Source organism: Acipenser ruthenus, chromosome 25 (assembly GCF_902713425.1).
Source record: "Acipenser ruthenus chromosome 25, fAciRut3.2 maternal haplotype, whole genome shotgun sequence".
Taxonomy (NCBI): Eukaryota; Metazoa; Chordata; class Actinopteri; order Acipenseriformes; family Acipenseridae; genus Acipenser; species Acipenser ruthenus.
This window is the reverse complement of record NC_081213.1, coordinates 3,691,021-3,703,189: the sequence shown is the minus strand read 5'-3', so window position 1 is coordinate 3,703,189 and position 12,169 is coordinate 3,691,021.

The window sequence follows — 12,169 nt, the reverse complement described above, 5'->3', positions numbered from 1 at the left end:
CTGGGTTAACCTTCTTCACCATTACAGGACGATTTTGAAATACATTTACAATAACAAGCCCATTTAAAATAGCTTGTATTTCTAATTAAGGACACTTGATTATAATAAGTTGCTCATGCACACCCTCCTCACAATTGACATGCTGGAAGCAAAGAGTCATGGAATAATTGATATCAAAAGGAACAGTCACACCAGCTACAGCTTGAAAAACGCGAGTGCATTTGGAAATTGATTGCTTGTCCAGTCACTTTGGAACTGACCACTCGGGAACAAGAAGTGTGTGACTTTCAACAGCAATGGACAAGGAGTTAATTATTTTTTTCTGTTTTGAGTGGCTCCTTGAGCAAAGGAAATTTGCTCACCACGCGTCCATTGTGAAGAGGGCTTAAGTCTCTGAAGTGGAAAGTGAAGTGGCTTGTTTTTAAATCAACCAGAACAGATGTCAAAGTGCAGTTGTGTGTTTTCAGATTACTAGTAGCTGACTGCATGTATGCATTACTTACACAGTTGTAAATGTACAGTAAAAGAAACTAACATTAGGCCAATAAATACCTATTATAAAGCATGTATGAGGAATCAGCTAGGAAGGATTTGTACAAATCCCTGTACATCTTCTCCTGTGTATAAATGTCATCCTGTGCATAGTTTATATGGCATCATTTTAAAGTTTAAACAACCCTTTTATTTATTTATTTATTTATTTTGTATAATAGTAGTGAGTGCATACTTTGTTTTTGTGATTCATAATAAGTCATTTTGCATGCTTTGAGATCTTAGAACCTTTCACCCAAACTACAAGAGATGGCACCTGTTACAGCAGGAAGAGACACCATGCATAGATATACCACACATTAGCTTTTAATACATGGGGAATTATGTGAGATTGCTGACAGGAAAGACAAAAAGCTGAGCCAATGACCAGTTATTAATATCATTGTATGTATGAAGATATGGCGTCTGCATTGTGTTGTTGATGCATGTTATATTCTTCCACTGGATGAAACATGGGTTTCTCAATATTCTCCTTGTGGTGTGTAGAGAAATTATTGTCAGCTTCTGTCGTCTCTGGCTGTTTTTTTGATGTTTTCATATAATCAATACAGCTACCATACTCCTTCATACCAACCAAAGAATATTTATTTATTTATGTATGTATGTGTGTATCTATTTATTTATTTATTTATATGTGTGCATGTGAGAACATAGAGGGAAGCATATAGCTACAGGCAGGCAGTACAAGGCCTGCAGAGATCTCAAACCCCTTCCAAGGCTTTCACAACATGCCCACACAGAGATGGGGGTTGTGACCTGAATGAATAAGATTGTTGGTATAAGGCTGCCCTTTTGTATTCTTAAAGGTGATTGAATGACACAATTCAAACCTTTTTTCTAGTTTATTTTCTAGTTTTTTTCTATATTAATACAATATAGCATGTTTTAACATTCAGTATTCAAAGGCTGAACAACATAATGCTGTTTAATGGGAGTAGAGATGAATTTCTGTCTGTAAAAAGCTATTCTTCTTGGGGTGATTTGTATATGGTTTAAACAATGGCAGTATAGTATCTACCACTTTTTGGAATCAATTAAATTGCACAACATGGCTTTCACAAGTTATAAGCTAGACAAGAAAACTTATAAACACATAAGTGTAGAACATGTTTTCATATCCTATAGCCTATGTCTGAGGGTTAGTATGGCCCCTATACAAAAGCTGGGTGTCAGTTTGCAATGTTACAGTGTTTTCATGTGCTTTAGTGTATTTACACGTGCTCATTTAGTTTGTCAAGATAAACCAAGTCATTAGGTTTTATATCCTCGTTTGTATTGATTCGTATAGTAATTTCTTCAGCGGTGTTCCATCTATTCTATTGGAAATACACTTCTAAGGGGGCGATGCACAGACATTGATTCTAATTTAAATCCTTAAAATAAAAATGACGAATCCAATTTCATTCTTTCGGGCGGTTTTAGAATCACTCAACCACTTTGCACCGATGTTGTTAAGCAAAGTGATCGTGCAATGCAACTTCACATTCCTTTTGATCGATGGTGTCTTTCAACTTGGTAAGAAAAGTCTGTTTTCCATATAAGCAGTAAATAAATAATGTTACAGATACATGAAACATTAAAGACGTTTAAGATTGTTCCTGCCGGTGGTGTGAATGATTTTGTCCTGAGCTCCCTATGCTCTTACACATCATGATGCAAGTGTCATGTTCATTTCCTTGAAATCTCTGTAATGGGCTGCACTATATAGTTAACCGTTTATTCCCAAAGGTGTTGAAAATGTGTTTAATAATGTCATTTAAATCCATTACCGCTATACTTTTCATTATGAATTGATTTCATGAAGTGAAATTTTAAATCCTGATCCAAGAAAGTCACCGGAGGGCCACTTGCACAGTGCTGGTCCCTTTCCAGAAACCAAGACTGTGCCCATTACTATTAATAGCAAATTGTCAACATGAATCATTACAAGAACAGTGGGGACAATGGTGGAGAAATATTAGCCCTGCCACTCAGGAGATCATATCATTTTGACTGAGCACGGAACCCCAAAGCTGTCAGTCATACTGCATGCATGAATAATTAAGCTAAGCGTATAGTTTCATCATAATAGGACAATTTTATTACTTTTCACTATCAATTAATCCCTAAGGAAAATCTCGAGGCAAGAATAAGGTAACATGAGTGTTTAAAAGTAAGATAAAGTACATATAATATATATTTTGTCTTTATAGGGCTAATGATAGAACATTAACCGAGAGATAACATTCATTAAGAAATGTTGCTACAGCTTCTTACAGTTGTTAACATTTTGCAGTTTAACTGTTTTGTTACACTGTATCAAAATGAAGTAATCACTGAAAAAAATAATATATAAGGTGTAACTTTCTCAACACAGTGTTATACTGGGTTAGTTTAAGTTTGTGTGTCTTTAATAATATGGACTTAGTATCATTAATGTGGATTCAGGAACCAGTCACCTTCCTAAGTCTCAAGGAGATTCTTGTTGAGTTATATGTTGGGGTCCAGTGGTCTGGAGAAATATCCCGTCGGTCATTGGCCCTTGGTTGCACAGGCCAAGGTTATGTGGCGGCAGTCATCCCTTAATATGGTAACAGATGCATACCGGCCATGCATCATTAGTAAAGACAATCTGTATTGTCAGGATTACTGTATACCTGTACATAACAGATCCTGATCAGGTACAGGACAGCATGCACTTTACACTGCTCCATCAGCCTGCTCAACTGGTGTTTATTCAGATGGCACACAGAAAAGTACTATTAGTAGTCGTCAAAAAAGCACTGGTGGTAATATTCTATTATCGATCACAAAGACATCAAAACGTACAAATGGTACCTTGTGGTTGGAGTCTGCCACTTGTTCATACCATTGTAGCTACCCTTGCGCATTGCATGTGGACATCTTTAAAGAAGATTGAAGACCATGCTTTTATTTCTGCTGCGATTTCTCATTCATAACTTCAAATGCTCAATCGTCAATTCTAAAGAAACCATGTCAAGTAGACATTTCAGTTCATGCCTTCGTCAGTGACCCTGATGAAGAGATTTGTCTGCTTGGTTTTCTTATTGGTATTTCATTTGTTAACATTGCTTTATATTTTAGGCTTTAGGTTTTGCATTTTCAAGAAAGCCTATTTTTTTTGAAGATTTTTGAACTCCTCTGCATGCAGTTTTAGTTTCTGTTGCCCCTGAGGAGGTCAATTAACTAATTGAGGATTTAATTGGAACAAAGTCCAGAAATGTTTTTTCTATCAGACCAACAACATTTTTTAACACACCACATTTAAAGATTTGTAAAGCATGCTTCCTAAGATGGTAAAGACGATTTTGTGACCATTTCAATTGTGAATGATGTGAATGAAAAACAACGCAAATTGAGCATGCATCATTTGAGTAGTGTGAATAGGGTGTATCACAGACCCAAAACAAGCACCTGTTATATCTGATTAGTGTGCTCAAGCACCTGGAACCTTAAATACCTTGTTGGATTATTTTTTTTTATCATAAGCATAATAATAACTCTAGTTTAGAAACATATGGCCATGAGCATTCAAGTATGTGCGAAATGCACACAGGTGCTGTTTTGGTGTATAGGGCCAATTTCACATGTTCTATCCACTGCCTGTATCACACTTGATAGACATTTTTTAGTGTGTGTGTGAATTGTTCTTTGGCTGGTGATTCACTAGTACTGTACCTGTTCATTGTAGACATTTTTACATAAATGTAGATCAAGAATTTTCCCAAATCCAAGCAGATGCTATAGTAATATATTGAAACATATACTGTAGCATTAACATTTTTCACAAATTAAATGACATTTAATTCAACTTTTTTTAATTCAAACATTTTCCAAGTGTGTTTCTGAATCCTGATTTACAGTGGCTGTTTTGCTGATTACATTGACTTCTTCTCATGCATATTCAGCATGTATAAAGCTGCTTTACACAGCCGCAGCTTTATATGCTGTTTAAGATCATTTTTACCAATTTAATGTGAGAATTATCAGGTAAACATGTTCAGCAAAGATATGCGATCTCCAGCTCTGTCTGATGTACCGTAAAAGATCTGTTGGCACGCGAGGAGTTTATGAGGTGTGAAGGCTAATTTGAATTTAGCACAGACGGAGCTCAAGCTTGCAGTGTCAGAAGCTCTATCTGTTCACATCAGGCTTTTCTAAGCGAGCAATATTGCTAATGACATACAAACCATGTATGGAAATGACTTGGCCCAATGTCTCCACAACCCTGGGGGAACCAGTTTGACTCAACCAGTTTGTAACATGAATCATTCATTAATATTGCATAAGGAGACGGCAGTTGGTGGGCTTTGAAATTTGCTTCATTGCCTGCAGGGAACAAGTAAAGCTCAGCTGTTGATGCATGCTTGAGGTGGTGTGCAGTGCGGTCCAACAGTATCAACACCTTTCGAAGATAGTGGATTAGGTGTTGCAGTTAAGCATTTTGTTTGGCACTAAGCTGTTGAAGTTGCCTTGGAAAATCTGTTAATATGTTTTTAACTATGTAGCACTGTCACAGTGATTGCATCGTACTGCTTAACTTTTTAATAATGAAAATATCCACCACAGATGCCTAACAAAACATGATCTTACCCTCTCAAAAATGAGAGCAGAACAGTATAATTACATGGCCTGAAGGAGCACGTTTACAGTACCACCATTTTAAAAATACAGTTGAAGGAAATCTTTGTTGGCAAATAGCTCCTAAGAGACTCGGAGGTAGAATGTGAAGAGCTGATATTAAAAAATAATAAAGTAGTGGTGAAAAATAGTACCTCTAAGCGCTTTGAGCTTTGGTGATAGTTTCACTGTACTGACCAAGTAAGTCATAACAGGTGTAGTAACGTTTTCTTTTTGTATCTTCCAATCAAACAACCTATAAATGAGCCAGTTAGCATGCACTTCATTTTGTGTGGAGCTGCCTACCACCCACATTCTCAGATACACCACAGGGAAGATTACAATAACTTAAAAAGCTCCTTTTAAAAAAAAAACTGTTATGATGTGTTTTACTATTTTTCTCTTTTCCCCCAAATAATGTAGCCAACTTCTTGCCTCAGTAACAGTAGAGGGATATGTGTGTGTGTGTGTGTGTGTGTGTGTGTGTGCGCGTGTGTGTCAGGAAGTGTTGTTTTGTCCTCAAAATCCGTGGGGATTTAAACAGCTCTCTCCTGTTATTCATAAAGCAGGTACTGGTAGGACGGATTTCCAATATAGGCTTACAAAAACATACCTCACAGTGGGGACTTATATATAGAGTCACCTTAGAGAGCAGCCAAGAAAAAACACTAGCTTGCAGAGATTCAGCACATTCCACTGGACACCCAAGCGGAACAGACCTCAAGTGTAAGGCATGGAAGATGGGAACTGCTAGCTAGCTGGAGGAGAAGACTAAATGGGGTGCTTTTACTAAAGTAACTGTCCACATGGAATGTAGCGAAACTCACTATCTGCAAGGACCAATGCATTAAATTTTCACAGCTTACTACAGTAGATACTGTATATGGGTCTGCCAAGCTTATGACATTTGATATGCACACACACACACACACACACGCACGCACGCACACACACACAAAGACGTTATACAGTTTTGTTATCCACAATATGCCTGCATAGTTCAACTCTATGTAGCGCTTGTGGCTGACAGAAGTGGTTTTATGGAACCAGACTGAAGAAAATATATCCTGGTGGGATTTCAAATACCTGTGTACTGTCTCTATATTCATATTTGCATGAAGAAGACCCTCAAGGCAAAACATTGCAAATGGTAGCCGTACTGAGCTATTTAATTATGTTTTCTTAAAAAAAAATGATACTTTCATGAATATTAATACAATTTAAGGGCTTTATTTAAATGTGCAGGTGTTGTTAATACAAAGGTAGACAACATTACTGTGTTTCATATACTGAGATCCTAACAGACTATTTCAACTCTTAATATGAATGCATCTTGATATAATAATCATATTAATTGTCATCCCATTTGTACTAAATGTATGAGTTTAAGCATCAGCTTCTTCAAGCTATTAAATCAACTTCCACATGCTTCTATCAGTACAAGCACCAATGTGCAATTAATCAGATAGCTGAGCATTTCCAGGGTTAGTAATTGTGTTAGTTTACAATATTTCAGGTAATAATGCAATTTACATGAAAAGCCAGGGGAAATCTTCTTTAGATTTATTACTGGCTTTGACAGTGGATCATTATAATTAAACTTCTTTGGATGTTTCAATAGGAAAAGGACACTTTGGTCTAAAATCTCATATTTCATGTGCTGTCTATTAGGGGAAATTAATGTGTTACTTGCTAGACCTATCTTTATTTCTCAGTAAAAAACAGTCTCCCGTTTAGCAAATGTATGACATTTATATTTAACTAATTAAAAGCAGTGCTTTCTTCAGTGCTAAAGATATTACCTTAAAATTGCATGCTTAGGGACAGGTTTTTAGCTTCAAAATGTTTTCTCCACATTCTACCATCCCACTCTCCCAATACGTTAAATTGAGTTGGATATTTTGTTTATTAATTTTTAAAGAGGGTATTTTTTCATGCCAAGAATATTTTTAATTTGTTAAGGCAAAAAAAGCAGGAGGTATAGAGTGTATGAAGTGAAGACTACAGCATACATAAAGCCTGAGTCGAGCACAGGAGACTATGGGTACATATGAATAATGAATGTACCTTGCACATCAACAGTGGATAACCTTCCAGTGTGTTTGTGAAACGACTGAAGCCAGTTGCTTTTAGCCTCGGTTCCCTGCAATATTTAAACTATAAGGGACTGGAATCTTCCCTTTAACTTTGCTGTATCATCTGTGTGGATAATTAGTCATAACTGTTGTACAGAAACACCTTTCCCTTGAAAGGCACACACACTTTGATGTATAACCTTGTTATGGTTCTTTCGCTCTGTGTCCTCAATTAGTAGTAGAGTGAGATAAGAGGCACACATTATGTCCTGTATAGATATAAAAGTGCCACGCGCTCCAAGCTGTTTATACATACTGTGGTGGTTCTGTGGTCTTCCAAAAAGTGGAGATACTGAACATTTTTAATAAAATCTATGTATCATGGTTCTGGAGTGCATTAGCCAATCCAGATCAATGTAAATTAGCTAGCAATGCATTATGGTAATAGTGTGTTAAATGATAGGCTAATGGAAGTGTAACGACAAGCTAGTAGGATAGCAGGGCTCTAACACCAGGGCCGGAGGGGGGTCTTGGGGTTGACGCCAATTTTGGGCACGTTTATGTTTGAATGGGTTCCATTTATCATGTATGCACCTCTACCAGTCACACTGGAGGAGCTATATAAGTAGCAATCTCCAAACCAGAATAGACAAAAGGGTCATCCCATTGGCTGATCTTTCAACCAGTTGTCAATGACAGTTGTCTATACTCAGAATTGACTGCAAAGAGAAATACAAGCTCTTGTTGTTTTAATTGCTAATATAATATAAACTGCTCTCCTGTGAGTCTTTCATAATGACATCCAGCCATTAAATTAACAGCTTCTTTTCATTTCTGTTGGTGTTTATTTGCAACTCAACACTAGATTAAAAGAAAACAATATCCTTTATGAACCAAGGCGTTTAGTACTAATATCTCAGGAGACATACAGTGATACATCGTAAAGTAGTGGTGTCCAAACTTGAAACGCATACTGTGGAATTCTTGTTGTATGTTTCGAATTATATTATCAAATGAACACCCAGTCTGCAGCGTATTCATGTTAGTGTAAGGTCAATCCAGCTCCAGGGAGCCAGTTGCTGAACTGCTTATACAAAAATAAAATAAAAAAAAGGCACAATATCCTAAGACAATTTAAATTACTGGTTATTATTGATAGAAAGCAGTATTAAGAAGAATTATATCAAAAAGCCCATTGAGAACACAGTCATTTACCACTGCTGCAGCAACAGCATAGTCACACATTCCACAATAGAAACACTGATACTGTTAAGCCTTGGTTATGGAATTCTAAAATATATAAATGTCTATGTATTGTTCATTGACTTCCCTGAACACCCAGTAATGATGGGTTGCCTTATGAAATGCAGATATTAAAACAGTGTGTTAGGGGAGGGGGTGGCAGTCTAATGTGGTACAGCAGTAGTGTACACTGCTACAGATGGAAAGGCCTTCAAAGTAGGCTGGTGCACCTCCGGCAGCATCTAATTAGGTCATCAATAACCTAGAACAGCTGCTCAAAGAGGAAATCAGCTGTTTAGAATAAGAGGATGCCATTAACTTCAGTGAAGGCAAACTTAAGCATACCAAGGATCAACAACTACAAGTATATATATATATATAACTATAAGTACTGTACAGCAATACCAAACTACATTCACATTTCTTAAGACATGGCAACGGGGATGGGTATGGACCTTCTAATTAGCTTAACACATTCCTGTCTAGTCCCTTTTCATGTTCCAGACTTTGAACCGGTTGAAGCCCATTTACCCTTCAACCACTCTGTAGAATCATTCTGTATGCAGCAGGTATTAGGGTCCCATATGACATCACCTCCTATTTAGGAGTCTGTGGAGTTCCTAAAACCGGTTGCACAGGAAATTAATCTACATTGTGGAGATGGGTTTACGGACTTCCTCAGAATCAAAATGAAAATAAAGTCTGGGAAACATAATAGTCAGAAAATCAAGATTTGCGAGAAAGATGTTAAACTAATAATAGATAAGACAATACATTTGTATCTATATTTTCAGCTTCTATATTGTAAGGTAATCATTTGGCTGCTGGCTTGGTTTGGTACATGCTAGTCAAAATCACAGCTAGTTAATAATTACATGTATGTATTCAGAAAGTTCATCCCTAACATTCCTAAATTTTGACGTACAATTATAAGATGGTCATGAAGACAAACTATTTGGCTAATGCATTCGTTAGTGCTACACCTTAATATTCATACTAGATCCATTTATCAATGGATATACACATGTGGTGTCACCTTTAACTTAAAGGAGCATATTAGCTGTGAAAAGAAAAGAGCATTTGCTTCATAAAATGTTTCTGTTTTCTACGTTATTTGCTAACATAACCTCTGCATCAAATTCAGTGACCCCTCTGATTACTACTGTAAAAGATGATTCCCTGTGAGTGTAGATTACAAAGGGTCAGAATAATAACAAGGAGACAAAAAGAAACGCAGTCAGACTTGTTTTTCCCCACTAACTGTTTTCATTCACATTCATAAAAAGGTACTTTCCAAAGACCTTAGGGTAAATTATTTCAACAACAGAATATCACCTCTTCAGAGCTGTTTTGTGGAATGTGATTAGTGTTTGTAGACATTATCAGAGTAAAATGTATGTTGCTTGATAATGCCACGTTCCCACCTGCCAATGGATTTGATTTAAAAAGCCATTTGATATCAGTCCTGTTCATTTCATAGGAAGAGTAGATTGAGATCTAATGAATTTCAATTGGGAAGTTAACTTCTATTTATTTTTCTGATCCTTTCAGAAAGAAATTGGGCTTCAAAATAATACTCTGCTACTTCTAATATTTCAATCTGTATCATAATTATTTAGTGAGAGCCACCATATTTGTTTGCAATTACTGTCCTTTGAAGATTACATAAAATAGGAAACTTGAAATGAAGAGATGCGATTTGGTGTAACAAATAAGCTCATACTGTATGAACGATATCAAAGCCAGGGAAATGAATGCATGCACAGCTTTGGGAACATTAGCATAAATCTACACTTTCGTGTGCACTCTGAAAATGGGTAGAAGCTGGATAAGAGTACTATGATAGTATGCTATTGACACTATTATCTCCATTTTATTGTGTCATATGTGTTAGAAACTAAATAAGGGACCATAACATATTATCCCTATATACTGTATTTCTGTCATGTTGTAGCTTTCCCAAGTTGGTCATTGCTGATAAAATAAGTGTTTTAGTCTTATTCAGGTTACTGTCAAGAAAAACATCAGATGGGTATAGTAAGAGATATGACAGCGTTGTATTCAGTAATTAGACTCGACACAAATCCAATTTCCAAGCACAAATGGGGACTCCATTAAAGGAGATGAGTTTCTTACTGTAACTTACTTACTTATCACCTATAGCATCTGTGTGTCATAATGCATTTGCTATTGACCGCCTCTCTGATTGTATGCATTGTGCTCTTCTCAAGTTTAATTTAATACAACCAAGACAAACAAAAGCTGTTTTTAAAGAGTTCCAGTAATTAAATTAAAACAACCTGACCCGGTGCTGATCAGATTAGCTTTATGGATGTTGCTTTCCGGGTTGAAACTTTGCTCTGCAAACCACATACACTAGGGTGGGCAAGCCAAGGTTAGATGCAGTTATACAGGAATGTAAGATGCTGTATTTCCTATTCTGAACGCATGTTGGAATACGTTAATACAATGCGTGGAAACTGGTTCATAATTTCACTTATGTGAAAGTAATGCTAACATTTACTTTTGTTCAGACCAATGTTCTGCTTTGTTCTGTTCCATTATTTTTCAGATTAGATTTGTTAACGATTTAAAACAGGTTATTTTATGGTCGTTTATGAAGGACATTCATCTTCAGGTCTTGGGGGACTCTCGGCTACACCTCATTTCCAGTGCCAATCCAAGCAGGGTTTCAGAATGACTTGTGGTCTCCCAAGAATAGCAGCTGTTCACATACAATTCAAGTGCTCCATGTTCCGTTTGCCAATGCAAAGAACCTTGGATTTCCTAAACCTTTAACAAATACCTGTATTTTCCCATTTCAGTAACAACATATCCACTACAGATTATAGGTGTGTGTTATGGTGGGTGTCTCATTGACTCTCTTCCACATTTTTCACAGTACATTTAAAATCTGTAGATCCAAGTAGGGAAAGTTTTGCGAAAAGGAAACCAACCCCTCAATCAATATTGTGCCTAGTTAGTACTGCTTTAATTTATAAAAAAAAACTTTGTGAAATTTTGTTTTGTAAATTGTATTTAATTACTGAACAACTCATCATTGTACAAATCCAAGACAGAATAATTTTGCACACCCAATACTAGACTTTGAAGGCATCTTTTTATTGGGCTAGACCAATATGTACTTACTTATAATTGGTTTACTTATAATTGGCGCATAGAGTATGCATTTCCCTTTATTATAAAAAAAATAAAAATAATCCTCTCCATACAACAGGCCTTTTGTGTCTTTGACTGAGTATGTGTGTGCTTGGAAACAACGAAACCAAAGCGCAGGTGCAATTTTTCTTGCCAGTACCCACTGGGCTGTCAGGAAACCAGATTGTGGAAATAGCCACACCGTTTGTAATATTTCATGCTTTTTCCTCCCCTTATTTCCACTGAGAGTCTCATGGGTTGAACATGTATTTATGGAAGTACTATTTTTATTGTGCCCTTTTGCATTCTAATGTAGGCCAGTTGGAGGATGAAGGAGTTTTTTCTTCCATAAATACATATTAAAATGTGTTTATTAAACTGCAATTGCAGAAGCAAAGCATGAACAGGTGTTGTTTTTTTTAAGCCAATGCATCCGAGCAAAGCAATGACAATTGGAGGTTTCTTGATTATGTGGTATTTCTACACAGAGCTGTGATTTGGCTATTGTCATGTCCATCTGT